Source organism: Nycticebus coucang, chromosome X, assembly GCF_027406575.1.
Source record: "Nycticebus coucang isolate mNycCou1 chromosome X, mNycCou1.pri, whole genome shotgun sequence".
In the NCBI taxonomy this organism is placed as follows: Eukaryota; Metazoa; Chordata; class Mammalia; order Primates; family Lorisidae; genus Nycticebus; species Nycticebus coucang.
Genome location: NC_069804.1, coordinates 125,514,917 through 125,528,548, shown reverse-complemented (window position 1 = coordinate 125,528,548; position 13,632 = coordinate 125,514,917). Strand labels below are relative to the sequence as shown.

General features: G+C 35.9%; 1 protein-coding gene and 1 non-coding gene across 2 annotated transcripts in view; both read left to right on the top strand.

Moving 5' to 3' along the window:
- Positions 1 to 13,632, top strand: part of HTR2C (5-hydroxytryptamine receptor 2C) — a 350,577-nt gene that overhangs the window by 31,717 nt on the left and 305,228 nt on the right. The gene's annotated exons all lie outside the window — the stretch shown is intronic.
- Positions 9,092 to 9,219, top strand: LOC128578861 (small nucleolar RNA SNORA35). The gene has a single exon (XR_008377960.1). It is a non-coding gene; the product is annotated as a small nucleolar RNA SNORA35 (small nucleolar RNA).

Genomic DNA, 13,632 nt, shown 5'->3' with positions numbered 1-13,632 from the left:
CCCAGACAACATATAAATCAATAAGTGGAGCCTGGTTCTTATAAAACTTTATGAACACTGATATTTGAATTTCCTTTGATTTTCACATATCACAATGTGTTATTTGTATTTTTTTTTTTGTTTTGCAACTGTATCAAAATATAAACACTTTCTTAGCTGGTGAGCTACACAAAAACAGTCTGTAGAGCCCAGGTATGGTGGCTTACACCTGTAATCCTCGCACTCTGGGAGGCTGAGATGGGAGGATTCCTTGAACTCAGGACTTCAAGAACAGCCTGAGCAATTCATAATTGCCAAGTCATGAAAGCAACGCAAATGCCCATCAACCCATGAATGGATTAACAAATTGTGGTATATTTATACTATGGAATACTATTCAGCCATAAAAGATGGAGATTTTACATCTTTTATGTTTACCTAGGTGGGTTTGAAACATATTCTTCTTAGTAAAGTTTCTCAAGAATGTAGGAAAAAGTATCCAATGTACTCAGTACTAATATGAAACCAATATACAAAAGCTTGCAAACTCATATAAATGATAAAACACAAATATAGTCTAGCAATTGGAGGGGTGAGGATGGAGAGGAGAGGGGAAGTGAGAAGGTGATTGGTGGGAGGAAGGAGGACATTTGGTGGGATCTCACCTAATTTTCACAGTTTGAGGTTATTCAGCATGGTTATTCAGCCCCTGGGTGAGGGCTCTCCTACATCTTGAATTTTACCCTTGAGCCCAGGAGTTTGAGGTTACTGTGAGCTAGGTTGATGCCATAGCACTCTAGCCTGCGACAACAGAGTCTCTGTCAAAAAAAAAAAAAAAAAAAACCTACACAACATAAAAAACAGAAAAACCCCCAACAGTCTGCAGTTGGTTAAACGAACTGCTAGAGCATAAAATCCCAGTGGGCAACTTTGCCACAGGCTGTAGTGGGGGTCGGGTAAGGATAGTCTCTAGAAAAGGTTACATTTGAGCAGGGACTTGCAGAAAGGCCTTTCTGGAAAGACAAGTGGGAGAAAGTGAAAGACAAAGATAAAGGCAAGCAACAGCATTAGTGTGTTCTCTGAACTGAAAGCATCAGACTGTGGCATGAAACAAACAAGCTCTTCTGGGTTGAGAAGGCTTGAGGAAATGGTGATTGTTTAAATGCATACTTAAATAGCTTTAAACCTTAATGAATAGGGATGTCAAATAAGCATGCAGAATGGACAATGGGAGGTGCTATTAAGTTGCACGTTTTGGAATTTCAAGAGAGGACTGGTCTACTGGGAGGCAGAAATAACAGAAATGAGCCAGAAGAGCAGAAAGAGCTACATTTGAAAGGTTAGGACTCTCTGAAAGTGACTGCAAACTGTTCTCAAATGAAAGCTTTGCAGAAGCATTTATATAAGTGATCAGAGTATGCAAATCCATTAATAAGATGTGGAATATGTATCAGAGAGCAATGCTTCAATTGTATCAGGCAGAGCAATCCTTCAATGCATTTTTTCATTGTTATAATACAAAGCACACAGCAGATTAAAAAGGAAAGATAAGAACTGAGGGTTGAAGATTTAAGAAATGGTCTCTACAAATGCCTCCATATCTGATCAACTCTGAAGATGAGCTACATTGTAGGCAGATGTGCTGAGAGGTAAAATGGACATATAAGTTTTATAGAAGATGATTTTACTAGTTCTCTGGAGGTGGCAGCGAAGCGAAATCATGGAATATTACAAAGAAAACCAGAGTTTGAAATTATGAAAGATGGAGTATCAAGTATAACATTAAAACAATCCAATGCTTTTTGTAACTCTCTTTCTCCAATTCTCTTTCCATTTCCCATCTCATCTCTGTCTCTTCCTTCCAAATGACTCTGCCCAGTTGTCTTGGATGTGTGCTTCAATGGAATGCTGGATGTGAATTAAGATTTGCTGAAAACATGGCATGATTATATTTTTAATTCTTTCAACAATCTAATAAATGGTGAATTTTTACCACCATTTAACAAACAAAGGAAGAAAGGATTGGAAACCTAATTTATTAATACACATCTCCTCCCAAATAAGCAATGCACCTACCAGTAGATATGGCTTAGCAGTAATTCAGGGGTAAACAATGGGAGGCAAAGCAAAGGCAAAGTTTCCCCTTTCCCACGATAGGGGGAATGCTAATTTACTTTCAGATGTACAAGAAAGATTTGTATCTGGCTTTGATCAAATCAAAAGCAATTATCTACAAGTTTTAGTCATAAAATTTTAGGTGATTTTTAAATACTGGCTAATCATGACAGAAAAGGTAGCATTTTATTAATGAAAGTTAGGAAAATAAACAAATCTAGATATGGTAAACTTACAGGGTTTAAAAACAGAAAATTGGAAGGACCTGTGACCAAGTTTCCTGCCAAATGAGGAGAGTTGTTATGTATAAAATATCATGTTTTGAGCATCTCCTCAATGCCAGGCACTATGCTGGGCACCATACAAACTATTTGCCTTTAATTTTCACTCCATTCCAAAGAAAGTGGTTATTATTACCCATCCTTAACACATGAAGCCTAGAGGTTCATGTGTTATCCAAGTGAGTTATCTAAAGTTCCTTGAGTTCCATGGACTTGCTAAGAAAGACTGCTAAAGTATTAATTTGGAAATTAAATATCTAACACATAGCAGCTAAACAGATGTTTATTTATATTTATCTTTATTTATTTATTTATTTATTTAGAGACAGAGTCTCAAGCTGTGGCCCTTGGTAGAGTGCTGTGGTGTCACAGCTCACAGCAACCTTCAACTCTTGGGCTTAAGTGATTCTCTTGCCTCAGCCTCCCAAGTAGCTGAGACTACAGGCACCCGCCACAACACTTGGCTATTTTTTTTTCCAGTTGTTATTGTTCTAGCAGGCCCGGGCTGGGTTTGAATCCGCCAGCCTCGGTGTGTGTGGCCGGCATCCTACCCACTGAACTATGGACGCTGCTGTATTGTTGTTTTCTTAATATCACTAACGTTATTATATTTGCCATTTCCTTAGCTCCTCTAAGCCTTGCTTACCTCAACTGTAACATGGAAGTCAACGTAAGTTTGTCAGAAAGATTACATGAAACTACCCACTGAAAGTTTCTGACATATGCAAGCCACTTTGTAAATGTCAAAACCCCATAAATTTTGTCTTGAGGAATGCTTTTTTAGTTTTTAAAAAGACCAACTAAGATAATGGATATTGATACATTCACATTCAACTATTTAGTGGCAAGCCTCTGTGTAACAAACTTGAAGTTAAGCTTCAGAAAACAATGTTTCACTAGAAAATGACTTTGGTGAAAGTAACTGCAATCAGGAAGTTAAAAGAGTTTAAGGCTGAAATACACATACTTCAAAGTTTCTGAGTTTTTTCTTTTACCCCATCTACTACTTCCTTTTGCTATTTTTCTATAATTTGTGTCTGTAAGGACTTCAACGGATAAGTTTTTAATATGTAGTGTTACCGTATTTGACAAACTAGTATTATTTACAGTATTATTTATTATTTTAAAGTCAAACTTTAAAAATAGTCTGACTCATTCACTTGTGTCCCAGTTTGAAAATTGTCTTTTAAAAATTGAAACAATGTTTATTGATAGTGCGGAAGTACTTAATAAATGTGTTCAGTAAATATTGGATGAAAGAGTTGAATCAATGACTCATTTACACTATTACTATCTTTGTATCTTTAGATTTCTGCAAAAAAAAGCTTCCTTCAAATTGGATATGTACTTATCTCTGCAAATTAATTTTAACAAAACACATTATGTTCTCCTAGATGTGCGAATGAATTTGTCTTCATTATACTTTTTTAAATTATATTTTAAATTGATTTTAGCACTTGATGTGCTAACATTTAGATGCAGTACAGCCAGCTTCCTTACATTGTTTGCTCCTTGGTGCTTCTCTTCATTTAAAATTTATTTTGATGAGTTCTGGCACTCCTCATGCCTTTAAAGTGTTAGCCAAAATTTCTGTTTACAAAGAGATCTTTATGTTAATGGCTGACAGTAAAGTCTGATTCTAAAAGGAAAAAAAATGACCAAGTATCTTTAGCATGCTAAATATACCTGATATTTTAGGGTCTTTTCCAAATTTGTCAAATAAAGGCAGAGTTAGGAAATATATTTGTAAAGAGTATGATTCTATGGGGAAAAATGTTTATTTGAGAGCTTATCACTGAAAAGATCACTCAGGGAAAGATAGCTCTAAGGCCAATGAAGGAAAAACAAATGAAGAAAGGGTAAGACTAGCTTGTGTTGCAATGGAGGGTAAGAAGTGGCTTCTGAGATTGACACTGAAGACAGGGTTGAATTTAGAATTTTGAGGAAAGAGTATTTCAAAATATTTGTTGGAGTGGGGAGAGCTTCTTGAAAGCCTGGACAACAATAAGCATTGAGTAAGACAGGACCATCAGGGCCTGTGACATTGGGTTATACCCAGTAATAGGAGATAAGGTGGGATAGGTAAGGAGAGAGAAAGATGGAGAAGGTGGTAAGTGGCAGGTGCTGATTAGCAGGTTTTGATCATATGTAGAGTTGCTCTTCCAAAGGGGAACTCCTATAAGTGCTTAGAAATACAGGACTGCAGCTCTCTTCTTTGTTTGTAATTGTGATGTTTTGGGATTGTGCTTTCCAATTATTACACCTGTAACAAACATCTCCTACCACCAGGTGGCTACAGCGTCATGCCGTGCTTGGGTAGTTTTCACGTGTTTGGGACTCTGGTGTGGCGAAAGTTTTTCCAGGTTATAATTTTTAAAAACTGTTAACCCATTTAATATTCTTTCTGCCACATAGACAATGAATTGGGGAAAATTGAATCGAGTTCATATTTTGTCAGTATTCATCGGTTTAGCGATTGATTTATATATTAGATTCCCAAGGGAGGCACTAAAGCAAATGAAACAGAAGGAATTCATGTGACTTGCATCTAGTTTCTGTGTACCCTACATTGTAATCCATGACCTGTTCCCAGGTCACTGCTGTCAACATAAAATCTTGACACACATAAATAATTCTTCTATTCCTCTTTCACAATTCACTGATTGAGATCCCCTATGGCAATGTTATACCTGTGGGAAAGGATGTTCACTGAATTACAGGAAGAGAAAAGGCTAGCAAGGCTCTCTAAAGCCTTCAGAGGAAGGTCAGTGGCAATTTGGATAGTAATAGCTGGCAGAATGTAGATCTAGGAGCTCTTTCTTCATTATACTTTATGATATCATGCCCAAGAGAACATAAAGTTCTCAGTTTATTTTTTGGGAAAATTATATAAATCCAAGATCGCTATTTTTGACTCTTCATATTAATAGATAATGCATTAAGTTTGCATTAGAACTAAAAATGATGTAACTGAGTTTTTAAAAAGCAAAATACTGTAATTAACATATCAAAATATACTCCATCACAGGGAAAGGATGTTGTTTATTGCTCTAAATTATTTAGAAGTTTTCACACAATTTGCTATAAACATCTGACTGATAGAAGAATCCAAAAGAAGTAGTTGATATTGATACATTGAATGCCATCTTTTTTACTTGCTTCTATTTTTGCTATAAAGAACGAACAGACTTGGCTATCTGGATAATAGATCCTTGAATATTAGATTAATTAACTAAGAAGATTATGGAGAGGTATTATGTGATCAGCCCTGTGCCAGGTATCAGTGGGGTTGCAAATAAGTATTGGCCAAGATGTCTGACTTCTCACTCAACAGTCTTATTGGTGAGACAAGATTAATTAACGTGAAATTTAAAAAGGGTAGAATAGCATGTTCTAATCAATAAGGATTATATGTGTACAAAGAGATGAGAAATCAATGAAGCCTGCATTTCAGTGGAAGAGTCTTCAGGAAGTAAATTTATCAGTTGGGATGAATTATATTTTCTGTCATTATCTCTTCTCTCTCATTGAATCTGTTTTTCTTTATATGCCCTCTCAGAGACCTCACATCAGTACAGGGTATCCAATCCATACACATTTGCTGGTTGACCTAATCATTTTTCTCAAGGATATAGTAAAAGCAAGCAAATGAATGACATTTTGTTTTTCTGTCAAATATAATTATCTTAAGAAAAAAATTGGGTTTGACCATGAGTCATATTGAGTACTTAAGCATTCGATCATGGAATCTTAACATAAAACTTACAAATCTGTTTCTTAAAGAGTGCAATGCCCAGCCCCACACCTTCATAGCATTGAAGAATGAAGATAAAATTTGAATGCCTATTGGATTCTCGAAACAATTTTATTTCACTCATCTGAATCAATTAGTCATGACCTATAATATCAAGATTTTATAAGGCTAGTAGTCACTTTTCAACAAAATATTTTTCTAATGCTTGATATATCAAAAATTTGATGTAAATATTTTAATAATGTGAATTTGTTCTCATTTTTAGGAGCGGGATTTAAGGATTACTCGTTTTATATCCAAGGAAGGCAAAAGTCTTTTATTTTGATATCCTTATCTCAGGAAACCATTGTTTAGACATGTTCCTCTTACATTTCAGTCCTCCAAACACTGAATGATATTTGTTGCAATTAGTATTAGGAAAGTTTATTGGGACACAATTAGACATAACTAGAATAGCAGCACATCACCAACAGTAGAGTTGGAACAACAGCCATTAATAAAGTAAAAACCTTGACTGAATTTCTTTGTAGATGAATTGTTTCTACTACAACATTACATTTTAGTGTGAATGCATATTGAAAGTGATGTTATAATTTAAGATTAAGGCCACTGTAACCATACTTACACATAAAACAATTATTTGGGGAACTGCAACTGTTTTTTAATACTGTGGAATAATGAACATATATTTTTCTGAATAATGAATTAGATGGGACCACAATTTCATAAATGAATGCCCTTCTAAAGGAAATGTAAACTTTTTAAGACACAAAACTAATAAATAATCACGTTATTTTCCTTTTTTTTGGCATTGATGTACATGATCTGCACATTCTAGAAAGTGTCTATATTCTAACTGGTTACCCAACAGTTTGGATATAGGTACCCTTCATTGGAAAAACAGAGAAAAGTATTAATTCATATTTTTCCTTCAATTGCTATTCTGCTCAAACTTATGGCAGAAAAATGTGTCCTTTTATGAGTCACAGAAAAGCCTGTGAACTTTAATTCCTGAAGTACACTTTTTTCTACACCTACATTGGCTAATGTGTACTTTTAAATTGTTTTTTTCCTCTTCATTTCTTAAAAATTGTTAGCCCTCAAATATCACCTGTGGTTCTCATTTGGCTGAGAAAGTTCTGGCTTTTGATTCCACTTTCTTTGAAGTATTTGGGGAAAGTTCTAAATCTCAACGTTGGGAATGAAACTCCCTCATCCATGGAGGGCAGGCAAGAAAGCAATGGAACATTTTATACCCATTGCGTTAATAAAATTTACAAAATTTGAAAAGAAGCAAGCATGTATGTGAATATGGACCAATTGCATCTCTGATGTGTTGCTAGGTGGAGTATACATTTGTGCAACTACTTGGGAAAATGGTGGCATTATCTCCAAAAACTGAATACTCATAGTGTACATACAATGTATTGTTTTAATACTTAATGAATTAATTTTATCCATGGAACCATGTGTTAAGCAATGATGATGATGATTCACACACCAAGGGTCGTAATTAATCTAGTTCTGGGCACTTGAGGCCAGACTATTATTAGAATTTGAGGATCACTGAGCACCCAAATAGCCATTATTTGGTAAGGCAGCAGACAGGCTACAGACAAAAATAGAGAAGGTATAGAGAAAGGCTCGTTTTGAGGGGAATACTATTAATTTAGAGTAGCGCTTGGTTCATAACATTTTATCAATGAATATTTGCTGACTTAATGAACCAAAAAATGGAAAAAGTAGTGATTTTTTGCCAGTGGCTGCTTGAAGTGGCATATTCTCAATCATAACTAAGAGGAAAAAAATGAGAGAGACATTAAATGGATAGTTTTCTGTGTTGTACATTTGGAAGAATGTCAGCTCCTTCCAGATGCACAGGAAAGGGGTGTCATCATCTTTCACATAATTCAAGGATAATGATCTACAAATTCTCATCAGGGAATATTGGGCAATTTGAAGTAGTAATTCAACAAATAAGTCAGTGTAAGCAATTAGGTATAAAACAACTTTTCTTTTTTCAGGAGGAATTAGAAGAAGAGTAGAAAAGTGTAGAATTATTAATTAAGTTAAATTTTTAACCAGGTTCTTCACAAGTGTTAATTTGGAAAAGAGAAAAGGAATTGTCATTGGCAAGTGGGAGGATATTTAGTTATGACAATTATGACAATAGCTATTATTTATTGAACAACAACTAATGTCAGGTACTGGACTGGACTCTTTGCAAGTTCTTTATTCTAATTTTCACAATAATCAATGAAGTAGTTGTTTTATTTATTTTTTGTTTATTTATTTATTTATTTTTTGCAGTTTTTGGCCAGGGCTGGGTTTGAACCCGCCACCCTTGGCATATGGGGCAGGCGCCCTACTCCTTTGAGCCACAGGCGTTGCCCTACCTATTTGTTTTTGAGACTGAGTCTCACTCTGGGTAGAGTGCTGTGGCATCATAGCTTACATCAACCTTAGAATCTTCGGCTTGAGCAATCCTCTTGCCTCAGCCTCTCGTGCAGCTGGGACTACAAGCACACACCACAATGCCCAGTTAAGTTTTCTATTTTGTTTTAGTAGAGTCAGGGTCTCACACTGGCTCAGGCTGGTGTTGAACTCCTGAGCTCAAGCAATCCACTCGCCTCGGCCTCCCAGAGTGCTAGTATAAGAGGTATGAGCCACCTTGCCCAGCCTTAAAGTAGTTATTTATTGATCCTATTCAATATGAGCAAACAGAGGCCACAAGGGCTTGAATGAATATACCAAAGTCCCATAGCTAGCCACTGAAAATGGGCTTCTGAACCCAGACCTGTCTGATTCTTAACTCACATTTCCTTCCTCTGATGTTGAGTCCTGAGTGCAGTCGCCATACTGAGTGAATGGGGCAGCGGTTTCTGAGATGTTTCTGATCTCCTACCCACCCCTCTTCCAATGTGCACAGAGCACAGGGTCCCAACCACGGCTCTGATGTCTACAGCACTGGCAAGTGACCCATTGGGCTTCCCTTTGACCAATTGGGCATCGAGCAGTGCAAAAGCAAATCCCTCTGAAAGCTGGGAGAGTCACACTGTGGACTACTTCTGCATGCAGGTGGGTACATATTTCCTGGGTCCTGTGATCCTGCTTAAGAAAAAGGAGGGAGTGGAGAGAGAAACCATGCAGCTCTGTGACTGCTGTTCCTCGAAAAAGGTGACTACACCCGTACCAGGTTAATAACAGGTACTCAGTAAAAGATAATCATCACTATTCCATTATTACCATCGTCACTAACTGTGAAACTCTGAGCAATTTACATTAACCCTCCTTGCACTCAATGTCCTAGTCCATAAAATAAGATTGACACTACAAAAATGATCTAAAATTGTCATGGTGATTACATGACACGATAAACCCATTTAAATTTCCTGGCAAATTGCTCATTAAGTGTCAGTAGAACAGAGAGATAAGTGGCTTTCTTTCTCTATTTGATGTGATGAAAATGAGATTATTATTATCTTGCAGATGTTGGCTCCCATGTATTTGCCCCCAATTCCTACTATTAATAGCTTCTTGACTAACTAGCTTCCCCAGTCTCTTCATTCCCTGGATATAAATAGGAAGCTTAAACCTAGCACTGACAGAATTCCCTTTCCCATTCTTTCTTACAAGTTACAGCTACATTCAAGCTATATTCCTGGCCCTTCTCTCCTTCATAAGACCTGCAGGTACTCAAGTCCCCGCTAATCTCTCTTTTTACCACATACAATATTTTGACAATGATCAATTCCTCTTTTTAAAAAATTCATTTATCTTGTTAACTTATTAGCTTATTGGTAAAGTCTTTGAAAGCAGAGAGGCTATCATCTCAGACATTTTAGTACTTACTGCAGGATCTAGCGCAGTGCCTTTCATGCAGAAGCAGTTCAGTAAATAATTCTTCCTGGCTAAATTCACGTAAGTTATCTATGAAATTGGTCATAAATTTTTGGAACCAGAACTGGAAGACAGCTCTAGAAAATTGAATACCATACTTTTAGTACCATATTAAAATAAATAAATGTAGGCTGGAAACCTCATTTAAAAATCTAGAAAACATGAGTTTGTGACAGATGACTCAATGGTAAGTTATTTAAGTGAAAAATAATTATTTTTGAGAAAGACCTTACACTATTCTTGTGTTAACCTTCTAGATGGCAAACTTGTATAGGAAATGCTTTAGGGGTCTTCTGCCAGAAAGGACATGGGGTTTACAAGTTTTAACCCAGGTTGTATACAAATACATGTTCTGATAATTAGGTCAAAATTGTTAGAGAAAGTACACAAATTGCATTTCATTTATGATCTTATTATTTTCAGACAATTGAGAAAAAATGTATCAGAGAAAAATATATCAACATACATACATATTTATTCATACATAAAATACAGTAAAGAAGTGACACATTTTTTCTGCCAATTGGTAAAGATAAAATAATGACTTCTGGCTGGATGCAGTGGCTCATGCCTTTAACCCTAGCACACTGGGGGGCTGAGATCCTGTCTTCTAAAAACTAGCCAGGCATTGTGGCTGGCACCTGCAGTCCCAGTTACTCAGGAGGCTGAAGCAAGAGGATTGCTCCAACCCAGGAGTTTGAGGTTGCTGTGGGCTATGATGCCATGGCACTCTACCAAGGGCAACAAAGTGAGACCCTGTCTCAAAAAAAGATAATGATTTCTCTATATTACATTTCAGTATGTATTCTTAAAATTGTTGTTCTTCCAACTATCACCTTTATTTACTAATGAACCAAAGTTAAAGGAAGTATGTGGGTGACATGAAATGGGAGTAGAAGATGGGCCATGTGCCTTTATAGAAACCTCCATGTCTTGAGGTTCCAGAGACTTGCCACCTTTTGAAATGAAAATAAATATTGTTTTCCTTAGAAATATGGCAAGGTAGAATGCTCACACGACCTGCTCAACTTGCAAATGACTGTGTATAATGACATAGAGTTTTATTATTTTTCCTTTATCTCTCTACTCTCCCAGGGACAGAAATAGTATAACGATAACAAGATGTGAGAAGGAAGTCTTTTAAATAGATTTTGAAATTTTAATTTCTTAAAATAATACAGTCTTGGGGCTTGTCTTAGAGGTCCATGTGGGTAGGTGAGAATCTGTCAACAGAATATCTTTTTCAGATTTTTTTCCTAAGGGAAGAATGCTGTTTTGTCTCCCTTGTAATTCTTTTTCTTAAATTTATTTTGCTGCTATACAAATTTAATTTGGAACTTTGAGGATGGAAAAGTACAATTATTTAGATTTTCTCATAAAATAAGTTTTTGTGATAAAGACTATGAATCTCCTTTGATACAAACATCTGTCTATAATTGAAGTGTTATATAGTATAGAATGCAATATTCAACACGCAAAAGCAATTTGTCTCAGAAATCCTTCTTCGCTTGTTGCATTTACTTGCCAGCGTGAAGTCTCTATATGGGCTATTAGTCCTTTGTTACTGTCAAGGTAGCAAATTTCTATCTGGAGCAGATAGCGTGAGTACCATTGTTCAAGTGCTTAAAATTCGTTCTGCTGCAGGTATTTTTACCTCTGACTTGGCAATATTAATAAATCAAATCTATAGACTATTCTATCTGGGATTTCTGAACCTTTGGTAAATATTTGAACATAAAAATATCTATCATTTTGGTATTATGAAAATTGGGTCCAGAGAAATTTACTTGATTAATTCTTAACAGAAATCAATGTAAAGATGGATTTCATTAAGTTAATATGTTCAATGGTATCATCTCTCTCTTGAGAGAGAGCTAGCATGATGGCAGAAAATGCTATAAAGTCTTACTTATTAATTGTATGTGAAGTTATCATAAACTTTGTTTCCTTCACTAATTCCTCCATAATTTTTTCCAGAAGAAATTAAAAATCATGACATGTGTCTTCATACCTTCATACTTTTTGAATAGGGTGTTTAAATCTAAATCTTGTTCTAAACTTCAAATTTGGGCCTTTTTACCCCTAAGTTCTAACAGCATCCTCCCCCTCACCTACTCCATGTAGAAAGCCATTACATTTCATATGTTACCCTCAGATCAGGAAGGCATTAGAAACAATGACAAGATTTTTCACTCACAACGATATTTTCAGTATTGGAATAATGAAAACTGGACCAACAAACATTTTATATTTAACTTTATCCTTACAGCTTTAAAAAGTAAGGCAGCAAATGAATACTTCGTAGAAATATTCGTAACTTTTAAACAAATGATACCTACATATACAAATTTAGTAAATAGAGTTCCATGATTTGCATGATTATTCACTGATTACTGTTTTAAAAATAATCTCACTCAGTGTAGTGGGTAAATTGTAACCAATATCCCATAGTTGGACAATTGTACAATCATCAGTGGAATGGTTCTTTTTTTTTTTTTTTTTGGCCGGGGCTGGGTTTGAACCCGCCACCTCCGGCATATGGGACTGGCGCCCTACCTGCTGAGCCACAGGCGCCACCCTGGAATGGTTCTAATTTAACCCCAGTAAGTCAACTATTCTTGTAGGGCCAGACATTCTAATTTTCCAAGGACAGTCACCATTTATACTTTTTTGCATACATATCAATAATAATTTTTTGACTTCCCAAATCGTCCTAATTTGTATCCTAATTTACATGCTCATTCCAATGAACCCATGTATAAACCTCACTGGTACATGTTGACACATATAAAGAATGATAAACAAATGCCCCTTACCTGGAGGAGCATATAAAACTTACCAATGACACAAGGTATATATGTAAAATCATTGCAAAATAATCCTTTCTTTTTTTTTGTATTAAAATCCTCAATTTGCGGTACAGCCAGTAAGCACTGTGAAAATTCAGAGAAGAGATAAATGGACATGGACTAAAGTGGTTATCAATAGTTTAATGAAGTTACTGTACTAAAAAAACTGTAGGCATGAGGTCACATGGGCAGTTATAGGGATGGTGATAAATATATTCCATACCTGATCAATCAACAGTAGAAAATGACTGAATACAAAGTAGGTGATGGTGGAAAGAATAATAGGTAAGGCTCAGAAATTCTGGTGTCTAGTCCTGACTGTGCCACTAGCCACCTTTATGTCATTAAGTAAATCACATCTTCCCTTTGGCTTTGGTTTCTTCATCTATAAAATGAGATGAGATTACTTTGTGCAAGACACTTCACTAGGGACTATGTAAATGAACTTGAAAGTTCCCTCCCTGCTCTAACTTTTATGGCAATCACTCTTGTCACCAATAGTGACACAGTTAGAGCTGGTTTTGGATCATGTCCTTTAACTCAAAAAACATTTCTGCAGGTAAATGACCCCAACCCAACAAATATTTATTGTGTTAAATTGAACTGAAAATTTTTCTTGCAGGTACCTTATATTTCCTAACTGAATTAGGAGCATATTGTCATTTCCTGTGACCAACCCCATGATGGTAGGGTGTTCTGCAGGGAGAAGCTGGTATTCCTTTATTTTCAGAGCTTAAGAACTGCCATTATCTTA